General features: G+C 46.3%; 1 protein-coding gene across 3 annotated transcripts in view; it reads left to right on the top strand.

Annotated features, from left to right (window-relative positions):
• The window catches only part of kank1a (KN motif and ankyrin repeat domains 1a), a 54,006-nt gene that overhangs the window by 5,211 nt on the left and 25,794 nt on the right, over nt 1-23,001 (top strand). Inside the window, exon 1 of one of the 3 annotated variants that reach the window (XM_080894107.1) lies at nt 2,598-2,696. The exons of the other annotated variants lie outside the window; for them this stretch is intronic. The gene's annotated coding sequence lies outside the window, so the exon portion shown is untranslated. Of the gene's footprint in view, nt 1-2,597; nt 2,697-23,001 lie in introns of those variants that run through there. 3 annotated transcript variants of the gene reach the window in all.

Genomic DNA, 23,001 nt, shown 5'->3' with positions numbered 1-23,001 from the left:
TTAGGATAGAAATAAACGTGACTTTGATTTCATTTGGACCTGTTGGTATTAAAACATTTGAATAAATGTATAAGGAAATCTTTGGATTATAAAATAACTGGAGGGTTTTTTGTGTGTTTTAAGAAAAATGACTAAAAACCTTTATTTTATGTTAAAATAAGTATAAATAATTGGGTGGCATTTATTAATTTGTGCAGTTTTTCTCTTATCAAGGTGAAAATTTGAATATTATTGATATGATTTATATTTATTGGAGCAGAACAAATACTTGCAAATAAAAATCTCGGTAAATGGTCATAAAATCAAAATCTGAACGATGAAACCAACAGAATCATTAACATCACTAAGACTTTCATATAGAGTTGTTCACATGGTGACCATCATCTGTCCATGAAGCCATGCCGTCAGTTTTCCAAGCAGATAATTCCCAGAAAAGCTCTGAAAGTTCAGCTGTTCCTAACCTCAGCAAACTGCTCGCTGACCTGCACCGTCGTGGCTTACAGGTGTAGCACCAGCACCTGCAGCAGGTGTAGCACTGGTTCATGTGCTGGTGAAGGACTAGGGATGGGTACCGGTGTCCGGTGCCATGATGGCACCGGTTCTGACATAAACGGTAGTAACCAGACCGAAAAGCAGCGCACATTTCGGTGCTTTTTTTTTCCTGACCTGTGATACACTTTAGATTCTAGCCAATCATTTTACGTTTCCGAGGATAGTAGGCGGGGCCAGGTACGTACGTTCTGTTAGAGCAGAGCTACAGATTAAAAATGTCCAAGGCGAAGCGGTCAAAAGTCTGGCTGTACTTCACAGCAAAATATGCAAACTCAGCAGCAACAAGTGCTTTAAGCTGATACTGTGATACTGTCAAAGGAGGTAACACCTCGAATCTGATGAAACACCCGGCGACGCATAGCGTTTTTTTTAAAAGCCCAGAAATGCGCCGTATTTGATAGCTTGCTGCGAGACCTCACACCGACCGCATCTACTGCGGGTGGGTTGCCTGTTATGCAATATCCCCCAAAAACCCCGAAGAGGAGAGTCCTGGCCCCTAGCCCTGCCAGTGTAGCAGAAATGATGAGGATGATGATGGTGGCAGCAGCCGTTCTTCTCTGCGTGAGTAGCTAATTTACGTTGAGTAGGCTAACCACGTTATTACATTAATGCATGTAAGGTGAACTAGCAAACATCATCATAGCTACATGCTGCTGTCTTCTTGTTTGATGGCAGATACTCCCTTCACCCTGGACAAAAAGGCTAAAATGACCAAAGAAAAAGTGGGAAACAGTTAAACATGAGAGGTTTTTGGACAAAGTTTGTGTTTTTTTTCCATTGTTTAAGCACTGCTTCCAGCCAAGAGTGATACCATATATGCCCCATAGCTGCAGAAAAGGCTAACATTGTTATATTTTTACAAAAAACAGCTGAACATGAGAGGTTTTTGGACCAATTTTGTGTTCTCCATTCTTTAAGCACCGGTTTGAGCACCGTTTGAGCACCGGCACCGATTTGGCACCGGTATCGGATAAAACCTAAACGATACCCATCCCTATGAAGGACTGTTGCTAACTTCTCTCCTCGTATTCACAGAAGCCGTTTTCTACAGCATATTTCATAATTCTTTGAGAAAACTTCATTAAAACTGAAAGTAAGAACTATTGTATGGTGCATCAGGCGCTGGCAGCTGACTCCCTTTTGTGGTGCATGTAGATCAGAAACGAAGGCGTCCAACACACGAGACGAGCTATTAGCCCGTCTTCTTGTTCCAACCACAAAACTCTGGAGCTGCAGGCGGGGAGCAGCGGCACATTCGACTCCTCTGAACCAAACATCCTTAGCTCTGCACGTCAGGGGGAAGTGTCGCTTCTTAAAAACGTCTCACCCGCAGCCTGTCATTATCCTTTCAGAGCTGCTGATGAATGAAAGGTGAGCAGTCTCAGAGAGGAGGGAGCGAGAAATCCCACACGTTTCTTGTGCATTAAGCAGGACAAGGCAGGTGCAAAGGGGATTCAGGGCTCAGTTGATACTGTGATAATCCCTCAGCTATGCAGGCATGCACAGACTCTGCTTGTCAAGTCGAAGCATTCCACAGTCCGGGGGTCTGACGGGGCTTCACGTTAGCCAGAACCTGACCTGCTGATTAGAGATGCAGCCAGCTGTGCGCGGGACACATTCAAGCCCAGTTTACATACAAACCTTAGCATGAATTTAATACAAATGTCTTCATTCTTGGTTCATTGTTTGTTTTTTGAGGGAAATGGATGATGCCCATTTTTGTGAGCAGAGTATATACAGTAAAGCACTTTAAAAATACACCTTAGCGCTCATTATTTGAGAGTTTTTCCTTGTGCAGCTTTTTTTGCTGGCAGCTCTCGGTCTGAATCTCCCATCATCCTCTGCAGCTCAGAAAGGGCTGTTGAGTTTGTTCCCTGTCAGGGATGCCGCTGTTTACGGCCGAGAGCCTCGGCCCAGTGGTCACCGTGCTGCTCATATTACAGCCTCCCTCACTGGCTGCTATTGTCAGGTTACTCTGTGTGTGTGTTCAGCGTTTGCGTGGCCGGGCTGCGATTGGCTGTGCCGTGTGAGACGGCGCCGGGTGACGTCTCTGCTGTAATCCCTCGTTTCTCTCTGGTAGCGCTGGCTGCTCTGTGCCAGCTGCAGCTCTGTGAAATGCTTTTACAGGTTTCTAACTGAGGAAGGTGAGTAAAAGGTGCAGCAGTTACCAATACAGCTGTTGTAGTATTATTGTTTTGGTTTTTTAAGTTGTGTTTAGTTTCTAAAACTTGCTGGTGCAGGTTTTAACGTTTGCATGGTGGGACCAGTGAATGTTATCAGGAGATGTGGGGAACAGGAAGCTTGAGTCATGGTCGTAGTCACAGTTCGGGTGTTGGGTGTGTTGTTCATGTAAGCATCTGATCCCTGGTTTGGAAAGCCAGCTGAGCTTGTAACCTGGGTTTGAGTTCAGATTTACACTCGGATGTTGGTGCACATAAACTGCTCAGATGAACCTGGATCGTGCTCTTACACATTTCTCATGTCACATGCCATTACCATTATCTGACCAGAACGTGGATGCTGATGTGCGTGTGAACAAATTATCCAGGAGGAACGCAGTGAAGTCTGCGTGTGGAGATGCCGCCGCTGTGTGACGGTGTTACTGCAGCTGCTCGGGAGATAAACCTGCGTGAAACGCTGCTGTCGTTGCTCTGACTGCAGAGAGCACGCAATGTTAAATGCTGCTAGTACAAGTCATTCACTTTATCTGCTTGTTAGTGTGAACCGGTTCAAGGGTACAGCCGGGGTTTGCTGGGCGAGGGGGGCGGTGGTTGGTTGTGTCTACAGCTGCCACTCTGCACATTCCGACTCTCGGGGCTCTGCAGCTGTCTGAAAAGTTTTGGCATCTTTAATGAGACGCAGGCTGATGTGACTTGTTTTTCTTGGGTGCTTTCAAAACCAACCTCCTGATCGCTTGCAGAGTGATGCTGTGTTCAGTCATGTGACCTTGTGGTTTTTAGCATGTTTTTGAACTGAGAGATGCACTACACAGTTGCATTGTGGCCTCACCACAAGAAGTGGTTGTAGACGAGAGATGAGATGAATGGATGAAGGCGGTTAAAGAAGAGCCACGAGGACTTTATTTCCTACCGCGTGTTGATTCAGGAGGACCAGAGTCACTGAAATTGTGTGATACGAGTTACAGCTGAGTCCACATTAAAGCCTGAACAGTGCTCGAGTTGTTTTTAGGGTCAATACAGAAGTAATAAATCTGATTACATCAGTAAATGAAGGGTAATCGACTTCACACATGCTTACCTGAAGGCACTGCTCAGCTGTGAGGTGTAGTCAGCTACATGTGCTGCACACTGGGCTGTATGGCTGTAGCATGCAGTGGCAAGGTTTCCCTACTACCCCATTATGTTTAGTTTAATAATTAAAAACGGCTGTACACCAGCACTGAGCTGATGGTGATTAACCAGTGCATCTGTTTATCTGTGGGCCAAAATCCTCAACGTTTAATCCTCCTGGTTTCTCTGGAAAAATCCTTCATGAGGAGAGAGCTGGTTGCCTCTCTGCCACGTCTCCGTCTTGCCTAAACTTGGCAACCTGAGGACCAAATGCAGAAAAGCATTAAAAGGGGTTCAGGTGAGAAAGTGAAAGACGCAGCCTGTACCTGCTGCAACTGTGTATGGAGGGAAACTGTAGCATTCATTTGTCTCATTTAAATGTGATGTGTAGAGCACGGCCGACAGTCTGTGGAGCTTCATGCAGTATAAGAGCAGGCAAAGATGTGGGTTACGATCCCCCACACAGACCCTGCACAGCAGCTGTCCTCTTGGCCTGTATCAGGTCACTTTATCAGATCTACTGTAATTGCAAGCTGCAGGAAAGGCAGGAAACTCTTTGTATGCTTTGCATCCTTGTGGAAGTAATCAGCCGGACATTTGGGAATTTTTTTTTTTTTGCAGCGTCACAAATTGTGGCAGTTTGTAACACAGATGGCAGCCATTTGTGCAAACCTGCAAATCGACAGCGAAGCGCGTAAGTGCGAGGAGCACGTCCGGTACAGTGAAGTCTTTCAAGCTGTGGTAACAAATTGTCGTAGAGGTCGTTGCATCAGTTTCAGGAACTTTCCACAGGCAGGTGACGAAGCTCCGTCAATATAGAAACACCTCTCCAGCCAGACGGCTTTCATGAAAGCCGTCTGTGGTTACATGCCTCTGATTTGGTGTATAAACACCGTCCTGAAGGAGGTCGGGCGTTTCACTGTTAAACTTCAGCAGTAAACCATTTCCTGTTACGGTCAGCTGGGCTTACAGTGGAGATGGACTCCCTGCTGGCACCGTTGATCTTATCTGGGCTGGTTAATGTTCCTGTCAGCACACATGGGCACGTTTTCATACGAGGCTGCGCTTCCACACCTAAACTTTCAAGTGGGGACGAGTATCGATGATAAATTTGATAGTGATGAACTTTGAAATGGTGTTACTATAGCGACCGGTTTACAGCGTTTGGCTGTGTGTGTCCTCATCGCGGTGGTGCGGTGACGTAGGCTTGCTAATGGCCTGGCGTCCTCTCAGGTTTCAGCCTCCACAAAGTGACGGGCACATCACCATGGCGATACCAGTCCTCGTTCCCCTGTAGTGGAGAGCATTAAAGGTCCTACATACTTCAAATCCACACTGCAGCAGCTGAGAAGGATGTATGACGTGTGAAGATGGGAGTGGATGCAGGTCCATCAGAAACCTCCTACGTGATCATCTCAGATTCAGTTCTTATTAGGAATGATGTAAAATTTCAGCTCCTTTTAATTCTTTGGTTTTATAAACCATTTAGAGAAAATTAATCGTCTGTTAGGCAGGAACAGACATGCACAAGCTTTACTCATCAATCTACAGACTGCTGCACACCTGCTGCTGCACACCTGCATCCTCAGGCTCGTGTGTGTGTGTGGTGCCACAGATCGTTTAGATGGAACAAACTCACAGATGTGAATGTTCTTCATTAAGGACATGTTTGAAATCCATTGATGGGCTTGTTGTCTGAGTAAACAGAAGTAATTCTCGCTGACGTTGGATGCTGCGCGTTGTGTAATTAGTTTTATTTGTTCTAATCACACGGCTCAGACGGTAACGCTGTGGGAAAGGAAAATTACCCATCAGGACGCGGCTTTGTTGGTTTAAGGTTTTAGCAAAGCAGTAATTGGGTTATGTTGTGCATAAATCTCTGATCTTGTCGTTGTTGAAAATGGTCTCGCTCGATTAACATCGTCTTTGTTGGGAGAAGCAACCGTAAGCTCGTATTCAAAAGCTGCAGTCGTGAACATCTGTCTTATCGTACTGTAAATATTGTACTTTGGTAGTCATGCACAGTAACCATTAGTCGTGGATGGGGGGGCTCGTAAGATGTCACGTGCCAGTGACCCACGCCCACAGTCAAGTGGAGCTGCTTTGCTTATTCAAAGCAGAGAGCAGGTTGTTGTTTCAGCGCGCTGGCTGATGGCAGCGCTGCTGTTGTGATGAAGGAAGCAGAGAACAGTTTTCTGTTGCTGCTCTGAAATCACTTTGTTTGTTTTTATTGTACTTTTTAATCGTTATGGACAGTTTGTGTCTTTACTGCACTTTTTAAACAGCTGGTGCGTGTTAGCAGCAGCAGCTCGAGGTTAGCACGTGAAGATCGGGCAGATCTGACTTTGTTTTGTTTTCTCCCACGTTCTGTACGATTACCTTGGTTTTGTTGTTCTTTAAACACATCCAGACCCCAGTGCAGTGCTGAGGGTCACACACAGGCCTGCTGCCCGACCCACAATACTCCTGACCATAATGGCTGTCCCTGGGAGCGGTCAGCCCTCGGGCTAGAGGATCCTCGTTGTTCTGGCTATGCATGGCCAAGCCTGAGCACCAGACACATGCCTGCAAGCTCCCCTCCCTGCACTGGCTCTACAGGCCCTGGTTTTTACTTCCATACAAGTTATCCAGAGTCCATATCATGACCCACGTTGTAGTTTGTAAATACATGCTTTTAGTCTGTGTCCTGGGAGACCCTGCCAGGAGCCTCTGTCCATGCCAACACATCCCCCCATCTTGTGTTGGGTGGTTCGGTCCAGCGTTGGAGCTCGGGTGAAGAGCGCAGATGACCGAAGCAGCTGCTGCTCTAATATGTCCCAAGGAGTCAGCTGAGGTGGTTCTTGGATGCTTCTCTTGGAGGTTTTTGTGGGAATACTCAGAGGTGACACCCAGAACCCACTGGAGTTCTCGGGGTTGTGCAGAGGGTCATCTGGCTTGGGAACGTCATGGGATGCTTCAGATGCAGCCTGCTGCCACATGAATCGGATAGATGAATGCAGTAGACTTTAGCTACAGTAGTTAATGTTAATCCTTAAAATTGATCAATTTGTTTGTCCAGTTTTATTTTTGCAGGTCTGTTTGCTTCGAGTTTGGTTCTTGAAGCCGCAGAGTGTGTTTGTGGCGTCTCAGCTTAATGGTCTGATAATGACAACTCTGCTTAATGGGTTTATTTGATAGAGCCACTTTAGAGTTGCAGCGTGGCGGTCACTTTTCCACTGAAACGGGCCGAGTTTTGTTTCCTGTCAGGCTTTGGCCACAGATTTCCACCAGTATCGGTTTTATCTGCTTTTACTGGTCGATGCATCTGCTCTTCCTTCCTGTCTTTTGCATATTCAGTGACATCTGCCACCAGACTGCTCCCACATTGTTCTTGTCCTCCAGTGAAGCTGAAATAATAGAAGAGCACAGGCCAACATTCGAGTCAATATTTGCTCATGAGCTGTACCTTCTGGGCTCTGTTTTAGAGACGCTTTTGTTATAATTCATAATGAACTCTGTTCTGTTAAAAGTCAGAATAAGGTTGGACACCCAGCTGGAGTTATGAGGAGATTCATCCCAGCAGGACAATAATCTCCTGAGGAAACGGCTTCCTGTTACTTTGGCTACTTCAACAGCAACCAGACCAGATTTGCATTTTAGTTCAGGACCAGACGTTAGTTCAGACGTTAAAGATGGCTGCTGCATGTTTGTTTGTAGTCCTGTTTTCAGGGCTCATGATGGGAAAATCCCCCATCTCTAAGTGTGAGGCTGATCTGTGATGCACCTACAGGCTGTCAGGTCTGAAGTCTTCTCTCCTTCCTGTGTTTAACTGGAACAGGAAGAGCTCAGGTTGTCTCATCAGTCTGCAGAGTAATGCAGAGTCACCGGTGCACAGGTGTAAATGCAATAAATGCACTGCAGCGAGGATTCAGCGCAGTGATGTAAACCCTACATCTGTCATACAGTATCGTGTATTTACAGCAACATTTCTATCTCTGATAAGACAAACACAGATCTACCACTGAGTTTATGTTTGCAGTGTAAATGTGCAGCAAAGTTCAGCAAGCCAGAAACAAAACGGATGCTTGAAGCTGAGATGAAATATTCGGGCAGTCATTCTTGGAGCCGGACGGATTGACGAGTGTGGGAATTTGACTCATCGCTGTCAAAACACGCAGTCAGTTTAGCAAATATGACTGTTCACAGGTAGGAAAAGCCGGACAGCAAACGTTACTCTGTCATTCCTAAAGGTGACACAAAACATTCCCAGAATGAGTTCATCCCTTTGTTTTGGTGGAAGTGGCGATCCTCCCAGCGAACAGACGCCCTCCACAATGCCACAGTGTTTCCAGAGGAATGCTGCTGCTATTGTTGATCGGGATGACTCCCGCTGGGAAGACCGCCCCGCCTCGCCCCCTCAGCCCTCCACTGCCAACACAATACAATGTGTTGCATTATACCTATGAAGGCATGCTACTGTTTTCATAGCCTGCGACCCTGCGAGGCCAAGATAATGAAAAGGATAACACGGAAGTCATTAGTTAGTCCCACAGTTATTCCCACTTCCTCCACCCAGCGATGGCTGGTAATCTGACGCGAGCCCGACCGTGCAGATGAATTTACATCTGCATTAAATGTCCAGAGCTTAGTCTTAGCCCCGAATTCATGTTATGAATGTTTAGAGATGTGCATGATTTACTAGCTGCAAAATAAATGTTAGTTTTCCGACTCGGACCGGTTTTCGTTTGTTAAACATCGCTGATGATGTCCTCTGCAGACGTCGACACCGTCCACGTCTCGTCTGTCTTCACCTGGAGCGGCGTCTCGCTGAGCCAGACACCCATTTGGTGTTTAACGACTTCCTGAAGCTGCTGAGGTTTGCTGTAACGAGCCGTGCTGTCAGGGTTGGAGGTTGCACCTCTCACCGATTCCTTCTTCTGGCGCTGATGCTAACGCTCTGCTTTACTCTTGTTAATCGTATATGTTAAATTTAAATTGTGTAAACTTGTTCTCGAAGCAGATAATGAGACTTTTTAAGGCTTGTTTGGGAGGTTTTATCTTTTGTGGGTCATGGTTTTGTTTGAATTTGGCGTGTCCCCCACTTTTATTTGGTGGTTCCTTTTCTGCTTCCCCTCTTGGGAACAAATTAGACTTTCAGATTAGGGCGTCAAGTGACGTGTGGACGGCTTCAAGCGCTGTTGATGCTAACGGGGAAAACGGGAGAGGTTAGTGCCTGGTCATTACTGTCATTCCCCTCAAACACCCCCCTTCTCTCCCTGTACTTTCCTCCCCCTCCCTCAGTGGAACAAATCATTTAGCTAATGGGATTAATCCTCTCTCCCTGCCTCCCCCCTCCCTCCTTTCCTCTCGTCTTCTTTCTTTTCTCAAGTCCATCCTTGAGTTCCTCTTTCTTCTTGGCAAACACGAGTGCTTCGTGTCAGTGAAAAGCTTTAGAGGGAACACTGAATTAACGAGGACTAAATGCAGGATTTGGGAGCCTCGATCACCTTCCTTGTTACTAAACGTTCTCGTTGCTGTGATCATATAAATGAGGAGTCTTTTCTCCAGACGACCCCTCAGTTGGGAGCCAGAATAAACTCTTAATCGCTGTATTTAGGCTGCTTTGTCGTCCCAGTAACAGAGTAGGGATAACGGCCAGCCCCCGAGATGGCATGCTCGATATCCCCGATGACAAATGACGCTAAAGCCAGTTAATCAGGGCTAGCACTGATGTCACCACATTAACCTCTCCATGACAAACAATGAGGCCAGCTAAGAGCGCACAAAGGCAGCCAGCGTCGGGACCAGCTGGGGCGGACACGCTCAGCAGATGGACATTAATATATTCTACATTACATTTAAATTGAGGCTTTTATTTATAAGCTGAACTACAGGATCTGTAATAACTCAAGAACAGAGTTTACTCACATTAACTGCTCTCTGACCAGGTATGAGCTGCAGAGCGGTTAACCGACTGAGAGTTAAGAACCTGGGGTTTATTAATACGATGATGATGATGGTGAGATGTGATAATAGGACTTAAAACGTATTCATTTGATTTATTTGTACTGGTCTTCTAGGCTCAGTGCAACTCTACTGTGTACTGTTATTTACAGTCAAGCTAGTCCTCCTCAGTCCACCTCACACATGCTGCTGGCGCTCCACCTTGCTGCTGGCGCTCCACCTTGCTGCTGGCGCTCCACCTTGCTGCTGGCGCTCCACCTTGCTGCTGGCGCTCCACCTTGCTGCTGGCGCTCCACCTTGCTGCTCCACCTTGCTGCTGGCGCTCCACCTTGCTGCTGGCGCTCCACCTTGCTGCTGGCGCTCCACCTTGCTGCTGGCGCTCCACCTTGCTTAAATCAGCACTTTGTCTCCAGTATCCGTTCCAGCTTCTCCAGACTGGACCGATAATCTGTCGAAATATCAGAAGAAGTGTGAAGGCAGTTTTTAGGCCATTAAATGATCTTTAAGTTGTTGGTGGAGGTGGAGCAGGTCGCCTACTAACCGGAAAGTTGCTGATTCGTTCCCCATCCTGCTCAAGGATACTAACCCCATGTAGCTCTCTGATGCATCCACCGGTGTGTGACCTCTGCAAATGGGAGGATGTACAAGTTGTGTAAAGCTTTGAGTGCTCAGAGTAGAAAAGCGCTATACAAGAACCGGTCCATGTACCGTTAACGAATTCCATGTGTTCTGCCCGAGGTGGGACTGCAGAGAACTCAGGATGTGTGGGCAGCTAACCTTCTGCCCAAAGGCCGATTCCTGGAGTCATAGTTACAATAGATAATTATCAACAGGCAAAGTCCACAAACGAGCAGCAGCAGGTCTGATGCTGCTTCATAACTGGTGCTTGTGAGGCCGTTTAGACTTCCTGACATTAAGGCTGTTTTGTTGTGAGGGGAAAATGAAAACAGACGCTTGTTTTCAGGAGTTTACAGCTGTAACTTTGGCTGCTTGTTAAAACCTGCGTGCTTGTTGTTTGCACAGTGATTCGCTGCTTTCTGTTACGTCTCGGTCATGATGAGATTTCTATCAAACTGAACGGCCAGCTGCTTTCAGTGGAAAACACTTTATCGTGTGGAGGCGGTTTCATGCTCCCCTTGTGCTTGAAAGCCTGAATCTGGCAGGTGTCTTTTGTTCCCGGGACCTGGGCCGCGGCACAGCTGGGACTGCAGCCCCCAGAGATAAAACTGCCTCTTCAGGGAGTCCTGATTGTTTTTTTTTTTTTTTTTTTTGTTTTTTTTTTAAATGACATCAGAAACAGCAGTATGCGACATTACGTGATGGCAGAGCTTCAGTTCATCCTTTGTCATTTTTTTTTTTTTTTTTTTTTTTTTTTTTTTTAATAAATAGGACAGGGGGAATGAATGAGAGAAAGAGGGGGAGAGAAAGAAAGAAAACCAAAGGGGAGAAGAGACGGTGAGAAGGGGGGGGAAGAGAGAGAAAAAAAAAAAAGAACTCCTGGGTCACCTGTATGGAGAAAAAAAAAAAACAAACAAAAAAAACAAACAGAGGAGACAGCAAACAACAAAGAGCAACATAATAATAGAGAAAACAAAGCACCATCACAATAAACTAGCTAGTCATAGATATCAGTATTTACTAAGTAATAAACGATATTGTGCAGCACGCAAGATAGACAGCGCACAGTGTGCTTTGAGGCAGCAGCCAAGAAAGCTTTAGTCCGCGTCTGTGAATACCCATGTGTGCATACCTGTGTGGATCAGCATGCTTGCATTCCAAAGGTTTCTCCATGTAATGATCTGCTAGGGAGTGTGGGGGGGCCACAGCCCCGTCCTCCAGGGTGTGAAGCGGGTATGGAGGAGATCAAAACTCCAGACATCCAGAGGCCCCCAGAACACAAGAGACCATGGAAGACCAACAGAGGGGCAGCCGCGCCACTGTCCCAGTAAGAGCTGAGGAGAGTCCCAGATGAGGGCTCGCCCAGCAGCCGCGGAGCAGAAGTCAGGGGGAGTTGCAGTGACGCGCCCGTGAGCTCCGCCGGCCCCCAGCTGCGCCTGAGTGACCGAGCCCCAGGCCGAGAGGCCGGGGGCACCCCACCTCCAAAGGGGCCCGAGCGAGCCCCAGGCCCCAGGCCCCGACAAGCGGCCGCCAAGGAGTGAGCCGGTGTGTACCCGGACGCCCACCCCCAGACACAAAGAACCACCAACACACCGACACCTGAGGGAGTCCGCCACCGGCAGGGGAAGTGGTGGTGGGTGGAGATAGGCCTCCAAACCTTGGAGGGCCTGAGGTGTCCCCAGAGAGGTGGCGTCTGATACCCAACCTGACATATAGACACAGACATACAGGCACACACAGACACAAACATCCATTCCCACCCTCATGCTCTCATATGCACTCACTCCACACTCAACCAACGTGGGGACAGACATAAAGAGACGCTGTACACACGATCACACTCCCCAAGCGTACTCTACAAACCGGGTCTAGGTACCCCCGCCCCTGGAGGGGGGAATTGCACCCAGACCCAGGTGGTGTTACCCTTTTCCCTGCGGTGGGGAGAAGCAGACCACCCCGACTCCGCAGCAGCAGGGAGGCCCCACACTCCAGACCGCAGTCGGACGGCCAACTCCTCCTACTAGCCCTCCCGCTCCAGCAGGCCGCAGAGAATGGGGGTGGGAGAAGACTCCAAACCTCCCTCCACCCGCTCATTGTAGTGTTGATGCATGTGTGTTCTAAGGTGCAATTAAAACCCAGGAGTCCTGATTGATTCTGAAAGCAACCCGCATAAACACACAGCCTGCGTTGTAACAGCTTTGTGGTGGTTTGACGATACAGTGAAGTGCAGCAGGGCTGCTGTTGTGCTTCTAAGCAGTGCGTGGGACGGTTCTACAGCTGTTCAAGTACTGTAATTATTTAAGGTGTGTTATGCTAATTTCTAGTTACATACTGGAATTGCTAAACTCAGAGTAGCTTTGCATGATTCAGAGTTCAAAATACTCCAAATAAACCTTATTTCTGTTACGCAGGGCATCAGGGTTTCTTCTGATTGGCTGCCCCTCGTAAACAGGATTGAAATGCAGGTTGGTGGGCTTCTGTGCCTGAACACAAAATGACCTAAATGTACACAGGAAGAGTTGAATAGGTCCATTTTATTTGAGACAAAGTTTTATTCAGAGATGTAGGTCGGCTTAAAAAAGGAATGTGAAACAGACTGACGGGGAGAATAAGTGAAAGATACCAGGCTGTGGGTGTGTTGCTCGTGACCCTGAACCCGGTCTTGCTTTTATCTCCACAGCCTGCGCACTTTCTTTCATGTGTTTTCTGAAGAACAAGCAGCTGCATTCTTAGTGTCGCTTTAGAAACTCTGAGCAGTTTCCACAAATGTGTGTTAGCTGTGCAGATTTTAAGGTTTCCACCAATAAGAAGCTGCACCTGTAAACACACCAGTGCATGCCCATCAGCAAGTGTGCCGATAAGAGTTTATTTTCTCTTCCATGCTGCATGATCCTTAAACCTACACTTTTCTGATAATGCAGCAGTCGTCTGGAGCATGTGGGCCTCGTATCTGTGGAGATATGAAGCTTGTGTATTTTTGTAACATGAACTTTACGCTGTGAAAGAGTGTATTAGCCCCCCTAAACCCTGCACAAACAAACGGACTCCATAAGACAACTGAAGGTGGGAAAGTCCAGTGGATGAGTCCTCTGAGCCTTTCCAGCCCCCAGGGGCGGGTCCTTGTCCCCATTTTAACCAGGAACATGACTTAAACTGCGTTGCTCTAATGGCCACCAGGGGGCAACACCTTGAATTGCACAAAAGAGAGTTTATGGACTCAGGTTCTTATTTTAAGGTTATACTGAATAAAGCATGTTAATATATTTTGATTATTATAAGTGTCAGTAAGTGATGCTCACACATCACCTGCTGGTTTTACTCGGTTCTGAGAAAATCACGTTTTTATCTGTTTAATTTTGGGAAAAACCAACGAGTTTAGACTGTGTCAATAAAAATGACCGTCCGCATCCTCGAACCTAAAGGACCTGCGAGCGCTTCTCGTCTGTGCTCGCTTTGTTCTTTTCCAGTTCTGGGAAAAAACTCAACTTGTATTTAATGCAGATGGTCCAGTTCCTGTTTTAAGCCCATCGGCGCGGCCGCGTGTGGTTGGAAACTGTTTCGCATTTACAGTTTAGAGGGAGATGCCTCTTAAATTTCTGTAAGTAGAAATATGTAACAAAAACAAACTCTTTTAATTTTGTTTTGTAGTTTAGTGCACTTTATTGCAGTTTATGTAGTTAATATGTATGCATTAAGTCCATAATATTAAAATTTATGATATAATTAATATATAGCAACTTGAAACGCTCTACAGCATGTAGTTCTGGGCTTTAAAGGGGCAAACATCCAAAAACAGGAGGTGTGAACTCAGCCTGCCTCAGCAACATGCAAAATCAGCTTTCAGCAGTAGCTGCAGCTCATTAGCTTACATGCATGTGTGACAGAGTGATATCTCTTATTACTGTGGGTCAGGGAGGACGCTGACCTGCATCTCTGTACATTACAATGCTGCAGCTCTCCTCCGCCTTCCCCTGGCTGTGATCAAGCTCAGTGGGACTCATTAACGCCATAATTGGCCCACCAGCTCAAGTGTTTGGAGCTCGCTGAAAAGGAGGGGAAAGTAGTTTATTAATAATTACAGCCTCCAAAAATATTCCTGAGATCGTTTCTGTTCAGGTAACACAAACTGCAGAAAAATACGTGGAGGCTTTGTTTCTTTAAAAGAAGCTCATGGTTTTATTTTACCCTTTCGTTTTGGCGTCTCTTGGCTTCTTCGCTCCACCACATGTTGTGATCACTTTAATTAGCTTGTCGTTCATTGTCCGGCAGCTGTCAGAGGAGAAGGGCAGCGCAGGAGGCAGCGCTGCATCTCATTGGTCTGTCTCCAAAAGGTCGTCAGAGTGGGCTCGCTTGGCACAAAAGCAAACACGGGAGCACTTAAGTCGGAATTTCTCCCACAATGCTTCTTTGAGCGAGCTGACAACACGAGTGAAAGCTGTGGGAGGGACCGCCTCTCTCTGGAGGTTGCATCTGAGCGCTGTGGCGTGTTTAGAGCAAACACAGACGTGTGAGCTGTAAAGGTGTCCACGCGGCTCGTACCAAAACTTTAGTGTTTGTAGAGAAACCTGAAGGCTGACGTTTGTCTTTGTTCTGATTCGTTGCACCTCTCACATGTTTGGAGTTTACGTTGTGGTTGGTTGACTCTTTGTTTTATTGAATTAAAGGTGATCGACGAGTTTCAAAGTAAAGGCGAGTGCATAACACGCCTTGTAATTAAGGCTCATTCATGTGGTTTCACTGTTGGGTAACACGAGAACAAACCCAGTGATCTGTGTGCTGAATCACGATGGCCGAATAAAACCAGTTTGAACTGAAGGATGAGTTTCAAAGTAAACTGTTCCGACTCACTGCTCTGCAGGAAACTTTAGCTTCAGTAAAATCAGTCATGTTTGTTGTTCTAGTCATAGATGTGAACTCCATTAGATGGAGAACAACGTCTGTGCAAAGCATGTAATTTAAAAGTAACTTGGTGCCTCCACCGGCTGCGAGTGATGGGCGGTGTTCACCGGCCCATAGCTCCACTCCGCCTTAGTGACTCCACTCAAGAGCTGAACAAATAAGCGGCTCCAGCCTGTCCTTGGTCAAGAGCAGGCCAGAGAAAACCAGAGTCGACACAGTGATCCGGGGAGACGGCGTCTTCTGTAAAAGCAGCTCTTTAACTCTTAGAGCGCAGAGAGAGACGGATGTGTTGATCTGTGGCGTTTTGGTGTTTGTTTCACATCTTTCAGCCGTAACCTGGAGCTGAGTCTTGTTCCTGCAGGGGGCAGTGTTGTCAGCAGAAAGGCTTCGTGTGAGTGCAAAGACTGGGTGACCTCTTAAATCTGTGCTCAGGACGGCAGTGAGGCGAACAGGCTGATTAATGGCGTACCACGGCGTCTGCAGTAGAGTCTTCTTTTCCCTCTTTGTTGTTCGGTGCTGGAGGAGCGGCGAGCGAGACAGAGAGGTGTAAACGGGCGTTTCGCTGATTCCTTGAGGCTGAAAATGACCTTTTTTTTTTTTTTTTAAACTCAGTAGTTCATCCAAAAACAGTTACTGGTGCAGCTAAATGTTTTTCTCACTGCAAACAAATTATTAACTCAAATAAGCTGAAGGACGGACAGTTTAGAGCCTGGCAACTTTGGCATGTTTAAAGCAGCTGATTGGCTCTTTGGCTGCAGGCGAAGAAGTAAAACTTGGAGGAATAAATCGGAGCAGAGCTGAAGTTTCTCCGCCCTGGCAGACAGAAAGCATATGCCAGTGTAATAAACACCAAATTCACTCAGCTGTGAGCTTATTCTTCATTTTGTAGCCCTCAAGGTCTAATTTCTTTATTTGTTCAGAGCTGTAAGGAGGAGGAGGGACCCTGACAGACCTGCAGGGTCTGCTGTTTGTGTGCATTCGATGGTCTTGCACAGAATTCCTTTGTAGGGACTCTGAACCTCTGGAGAGCAGCTGTCGCGATAAATGGCTGAAGCAGATAAAGTCGATTCCTAAAATAAAGGGACAGCAATCAAAGACACTTCTGCACCATGTCGTCCTCTCTTGGCTTTACTACGGTGGAGGTCATGACGAGGAGCCACGCTGGGGGGCTAAATGCATCTGTGTGCACTCAGTTGCAATGATAGGAAAAAAGCTCAAGACCCCAACAAGCTGCATTTTCTGTTAATGGCTGTGAAGAGGACATTTAACATGATATTTAGGAGCTGCCACACGATGTTACCCTTATTAGGCGCTAGCTAAACTACAGTACATATTTACTGTGTGGCACCAACGCCATGTTTGCATCATGTGTTACAAGCTAAATGTCAGTTTTCGGTCTAATTCCTCTGACCTGTACATGCACCGCACAGATGTTGGTTTTCATTAACATTTGAACTAAAACCTCAGACGTGAACGCGGAGCGTCGGTGCGGTGGGGGTGGCCTGTTAAAGGCTGAATGTTTACACGGTGCTTGGCCACTTGAGCGCTGAGTTTAAACACAATATAACTGAACAGACTAAAGGAAGGATTGATGCAGCATGGAGCACAAACAGCCTGCACTGAGACTGTTACTAGAATAGATCTGCATATTTTTAGGATGGCCTATTACGCTCTGTTTAAACGCTTCGGTTATAAGCACAGCTACACTCCTTTTGTGGTGAAAGGTACACAGAACTCTTGATATGCAAGTAAACTTCAAAAACGAGTATGAATGAAAGGTTGGAGGCACTAATTTAAACCGAGCAGGCACACTGTGGTTTTAAAATGCAGTGCTGTCTGTCTGATAAGTGCAGGTTAACGTCTGGAAGAAGTGAACCAGCGACTGCCTCGTCTCACAACATTTTCACTCCTGCCGATACCTTTCCCAAATTTCAAAGCATCCGAACAGCTGATGCTGGAATTCGAAGCGCGTGCGGTATGGTGCAGATTTCAAAACGAGCTGGATTTAGATCTGCAGGTGTGACACAGATGTGCTGTGATCTGAAGTCCTGGTTCCAGTTTGTGCTCAGATACTGATTCTTCTGAAATGACCGGGTCGACTTCCACGTGCACGCTGCTCAGATTTTTATGAACGAGATAAAGCGAGCGATGGCTGGGAGCGTAATGACAGGGCCAGTATGTATAATTGTCTTTGATTTCTATAATTCCAGTCTCAGTGGAGGAAATGCTCGTCGTTCGCCAACACTGTGTTTATCTGCAAGCACGAGGCTCGCGGCTGCCTCGGAGGAACAATAGCAGGGAGTTGAAAGCGTCTGCACCAAAAATAACTCCATGTGTGATTATACAGGAGCAGGAGTCTCTGCAGGTCGGCTCATCAGCTGACCTCACAGTGTTTGCAGGGTAAGTTAAAGTGTGTTGGGTTTGTCTGACCTCAGCCCCGAACCAGACACAGTAGTGACAGGTGATCACTGAGGTTCTCTGTAAAGAATACAGGCTGCAGTATTTACAAAGAAAGCAGCATGAAGCGATGCTCTGTGAACGCCTCTTTTTCCTCAGAAGCAATACTAAGTTAGAGGCACATTAGTGGGAAAGGACCAATCGTAGAGAGGCGAGGCTGAGCTGGTTTGAACACGTGCGGAGGAGAGAGTGGATCTACTGGACAGGCTGGAGGAAAAGAAGATTAAAGGTCATACAGAGGGTTTGTGTGACAGGATGCTGCAGGGAGCATGGCGAGATGGAGGGAGATGAGCCACTGTGGCGCCCCCTAAAGGAGCGAGGCAGCAGCCCCACTGCAAATAGGTCAGCGTTTGATGAAGCAACATGGCTGCTTTCACTCTTTTGCTGTGTTGCACTCTTTGTTTGACGGAGACCTTATCTCTGCTCATATTTGCATCAGACGCCTGAATGAAGTGTGTGTGTGCGCGTGAGCATTTCCACGTCTTTTAAAGAAGCTGCTGAACTTTGCGTCTGATAAACGTCGTCGTGTTTATCGTGTGGTCTTTGGCGCTCGTCAGCTGGGAGCGTCAGTACGTTTACACTCATGGATGTTTAAGAGCAGCAACATCAGCCTCGCTGCTGTTTATCACTGAGGTCCAAAGAGTTTGTTCTCCAAAGATCGTCACCATAAGAGACGTCTATAGAAAAGCAAAAACACAAGCCCGTCTTTATCCTTTCAATGAGTAATTTATCATATGTTGAGCTGATGTGCACCAGCCTGACTTATTGAGCCTCAGCATTGATGCCACAGCCTGGCACTCTTAGCCTCTAATGATTCTGTTTCATCAACTTCTTCTAATCTTAATCAGCTGCTGGAAAAGATTCCTGAGCTTCCCTGAAGATGGACGTCTTTGCTTTTCTCTTCTCACCTCTGCCCATGTGACTTCTCTTTAAAAATGCTAAGTAGGGGACACAATCCTCTGGTTCTTCCGGGTCCTCCCTCCCTGGTGGAATAATTGAGAGGCTTTATCACAGGCTCTCCAGAGTCAAACTCGGCAGGCTCCGTCAAAGTGAAGTGAACAGTTGAACAGAACCAGCTCTGCAGCCTCCAAACTGTAGAGCTCGTCGGCACGTCCGGCCTCCTCGCCTGGCCCGGCTCTTCTCCACGGTCGGCACAGCAGCTTCCCCTCAAAGCTTCAGAGGCATTTCCTAATGAGGCCCAGATGCAGAGCTGAGCTGACAAGCAGCTACTGCTTGTTCTGCAATTAGTCACATTTGCGCTCGTGCACACGTTAGCGCTGCAGCACAGGAGCACGCCGTTTCCTTCAGTTTAACTTTCCTCTACGTTTTAATTCTTACGGACATGAAAAAAGAAAACGAGGTGAACTCGATGCTCCACGTGCAGCCGCTCTGTTACGCTGCTGAGCTTTTCCTGATTATCTGAATGAAAACATCCCGGTTCCTCTCGAGGGTTTTTCCCTCCATTAAAGCTGCAGCCTCTGCTTTTATTAGGGGAAAAACAGCTCTGCTGAATATTCAGCGCAGCGGGTCTGCAGCCTAACGGCCCTCTGGTAACTTCTCCTTCTGTTTACTGTCCACACAAAAAAGCCTCGAGTCTTTGTTTTACTGCAGTGGAAAATGTGAACTGTGGCACCACATCCTGTCAGCTCGAACTTCTTTATATGTGTGTCGATGTGATGCACGCGTGAATGTTCTGACAATAACGGCGGGCATCACCGTGAGCCTGACGTCACTGTTAGGAAGAATCATTGTTTGCACGTCTGTGCTTTAAAGCCACATTTGAGAGGCTGACGTTTAAAACGTGTTTATGATAAAACTCATTGTTCAGTGAAATAACATTTAAAGTCCCATTATTATGAAATTAATGAAACATGTAGGTATTCAACATTTTATTGATAATGTCACAGATTGTATTTTTGCACATGAAAAAGCCGCGTGTTTGAAAACTGTGTGATGAAGAAACTGTTCACTGACCTTTTTCTGTCGTTCCTGAAATAAATGGAAACAAAAACAAGACTAAAACATGTCGTTCCCATCCACGCCATCGCCAGGAATAAAGGACAAAAATGACTTAAATGAAAGTCGTCCTCCACGTTGGGATTTCCTTCAGTAACAAACGTGCTTCATTAGATTTCCTGGGATCTTAAATAGGAGACGCTGCTTCCTGTTTGACTGACAATCCAAACAAAGTGTTTTCTTACATTTTGTTTGTTGCTTGGTGTAGCTTCACTTCACTAAGAGGGGAACTCGGTGAAGTCAAGTAATATTTAAAGATAAACTTCATACTCATTTACAGACCATTTAGAAACTCGTTGTTTTGGTTCAGCTCTTAAACAGCTTTGTGTTGATGTAATCAGATTACTTTTGTGCGCAGAGAAGAGGAAGCTGGTGGACCCAGGCACAGTTTTGAGTGGACGTTTTAGTTTTGTTGCACTGAAACACAGCTCATTTCTACCTGTACCTGCTTCTGCTGAAGTGCTCTTGGGCTCGTTCACCTTTCTCTTGGCTGTTTGTACTCGAGTACTTAAAGAGCTCAGCCTGTGTACTGACTCGAGCATGCCACGGGATGCTGTTTGAATGCTCGTGCGTCTGTTTGTGTAGCTCGTCAGGTGTCTGTCACGGTAAATAATGTAGCTGTGTGTCTGTCAAACGCACCTCCAGGTGGAGAGGAGTCACGCCTGCCGCTGCTCAGAGCTGTGCGTGCACGCTTGAAAATTATTTAACAGCTGAGAAGGAACCGAACGGGTTGTTCCGGTTCGCGTCGGCGCTCAAAAGTTTCCTGCTCGAGGAGTTTGAAGCTCCTGAGATCAGCCGTGGATCTGCTCTGGTCAGCGCGGTGAGTGAGGCTCTGTTTAAATGGGAAGCTTTGATTCACAGGAAAGGCTCAGAGTCGGACTCTGAGTACATTTAAAGTGGCTCCTGTTAAAGCTGAAGGATGTCGGAGATTAAAAATAGAATGTGGAGTTTATGAAGCAGAAGTCAAGATTTTATTGACAAACATGGGCTTCGTATTTAGTTTGACCGCACGCAGACGCTCTGCCTTAGAGCGCACAGGTCACGATTTCACAGCTGCTTATTACTCTGCTGCCTTTACTGTAAGTGGGAGAAGTTTTTTATATGATCACTTAAAACTATAATAACTGGTAACACTGTGTGGCAATGGGAACTGTGGGACGTGCCAGCGTGCTGTCAGAGCTGCAGGGCTGAGACTGAAGAAATGTGAGGGTACCTGTGTGTGTGTGTGTGTGTGTGTGTGTGTGTGTGTGTGTGTGTGTGTGTGGGTACCAGTGTGTGGATTAAAAGAAGTAGTTGTTTGTCATTGAAGCTGTTAGTAGATTAACTCTGGGTTTTATTTTTGTAGATCGATGCACATGGAGCCCTGAGACCTTCAGTCTGTTACTAATGACAGAGCAGTTTTACCTGAACGGGGGGCGGGGTTGGAACATGCAGTGTTGATCACTTTATTTATATTTATTTATTTTACCTTTTGTCATATATGATCAGCTCGCTGAATATCCTGCCTTTGCATGCAGTAGTCATGGAAACGGGTTACCTCAGAGGGCATTGGCTGGGGGAATGTGGCCAGCAGGTAATCGCGTTTATTTGAAGTGGGTATGTTTTCAGTCGCTGAGGTCTGATCCTGAGTTGGTGCTTCTGTGGAGTGTTTTTATCCTGTGTGGTCTGATGTTATAATGAAATGTGTGGTTAAGAGGAGTTCAGCTGAATTATTTCTTTCTTCACTGATTACTTCCAAATACGTTAAATCAGTTTTCTGTTGACCATGGGCAGAAATGTGACGGGTTCTTGCTTAGCTTGACCTTTGACCCTCTGCTGTCCCACATCAGCCCTGATCCACGGCGCTGCTTTCTGTTGTTCGCCCTTCTGTCTTCACCTTCAGCAGCTGAGCCTTGAGAAACGCGGCCGTGCTGGTTGATGTGCAACCATCTGAAAGGTTTTCCATTGTGTTCAGCTGCCTGGCTCATTAGCTGCGCTTCAGCTGAAGGGCGGAGGGTGTTTACCCACGCCGGCCGACTACGCGCTTCACCTGGAGGCCCAGCGGAGGGGTCGTTCCACCCAAACGGCCTTAAAGTCCTGTTTCCTCTTATAGGACTCGGATCGTTTGGCTGTCATCTGAGGAAGTCGTCTAATCTTAGCCGTGAAACGTAGCTCTCTCTCTGAGGGCTGCTCGGTGCAGGCTCGTGTCTGAGGGCTGCTCGCTCTGTTTGTACCTGCGTCAAGGTGCAGGAAGTTAGAATGAAAGTTGCAGGTAAGCGGCTTCATTATTATGATGGGAGGTGTCACTGTTGTGGTTTGGGTTATTGTTAATATATCTGAAGTGTTTGTGTGTGTGAGAACTCCTGTTTGTGGTTGGTGTGACTCTGGGTCAGCTCTCAGGCCTCCACCTGCAGCTTCACCCTGTGCGAAGCTGCACAAACATGGATTCTGGTTTATTTTTTAAAGCTCGCACTGAAGAGTGGGTGGAAACTCTGTAAGCACGTAATCATGAAAATGTCAGAGGCTGAGTTTATGTCGATCATTAACTGCAGGAATGTGCAGACTAGACCTTAAAAACCTCACAGGAGGTTTCGTGTCACTCATTTAAAAAAAGGATGAGCAGGTTTTATATTAAAGGCTTTTGCCAAACACGGAAAAATTCAAATTGGAAGAGGAATAAAATCTCTTTAAAGAAATTCTTTGGTTAAATATCTGTTTATACAGACTTAAAGACACTCAGTTTATAAAGACTTTCCTTTTTTCTCTCAGCAACACTAAATGTTTGCATAACTTCAGTATTTACCTCAGTATATCATGTTTGGATTATTTGGATTACTGTTTATTTTTATAGGTTATGTTGTTAATTGATTAAACTTCTGATTTATTATGAATGATGTCAGAAATAATCCTTTAAAATAAATTTTTATTTTCAGTTTTATTGCTATTTTATGAATTATCAGGTCATAATTCTGTTCATTCCTGCAGAGTTATTGTTTCGCTTTTTATTATTTATTCCTGTAAGTCTCTTTATCACAGTGTCTTTACTCAGGAAAACATTAACGGATCAAATTTGCAGATATATTGATGTCAATCAGTACTCGCTGATTTTTAAATTGGTGCGTCTTTATTTTATATTTTCTCCTGGAAACAGTTTCATAAAAGCGACCTGTGACCGTTTTAAGGCCTGTAGTGCATTAAAAGCAGGCTGATGCTCTGACTCTAGGATCGATGGCTTCTCCCACAGTGG

This window comes from Rhamphochromis sp. 'chilingali' (genome assembly GCF_963969265.1).
Source record: "Rhamphochromis sp. 'chilingali' genome assembly, chromosome: 10".
Lineage (NCBI taxonomy): Eukaryota > Metazoa > Chordata > Actinopteri > Cichliformes > Cichlidae > Rhamphochromis > Rhamphochromis sp. 'chilingali'.
The sequence above is the reverse complement of the archived record's forward strand: the minus strand, read 5'-3'. Positions and strand labels throughout refer to the sequence as shown.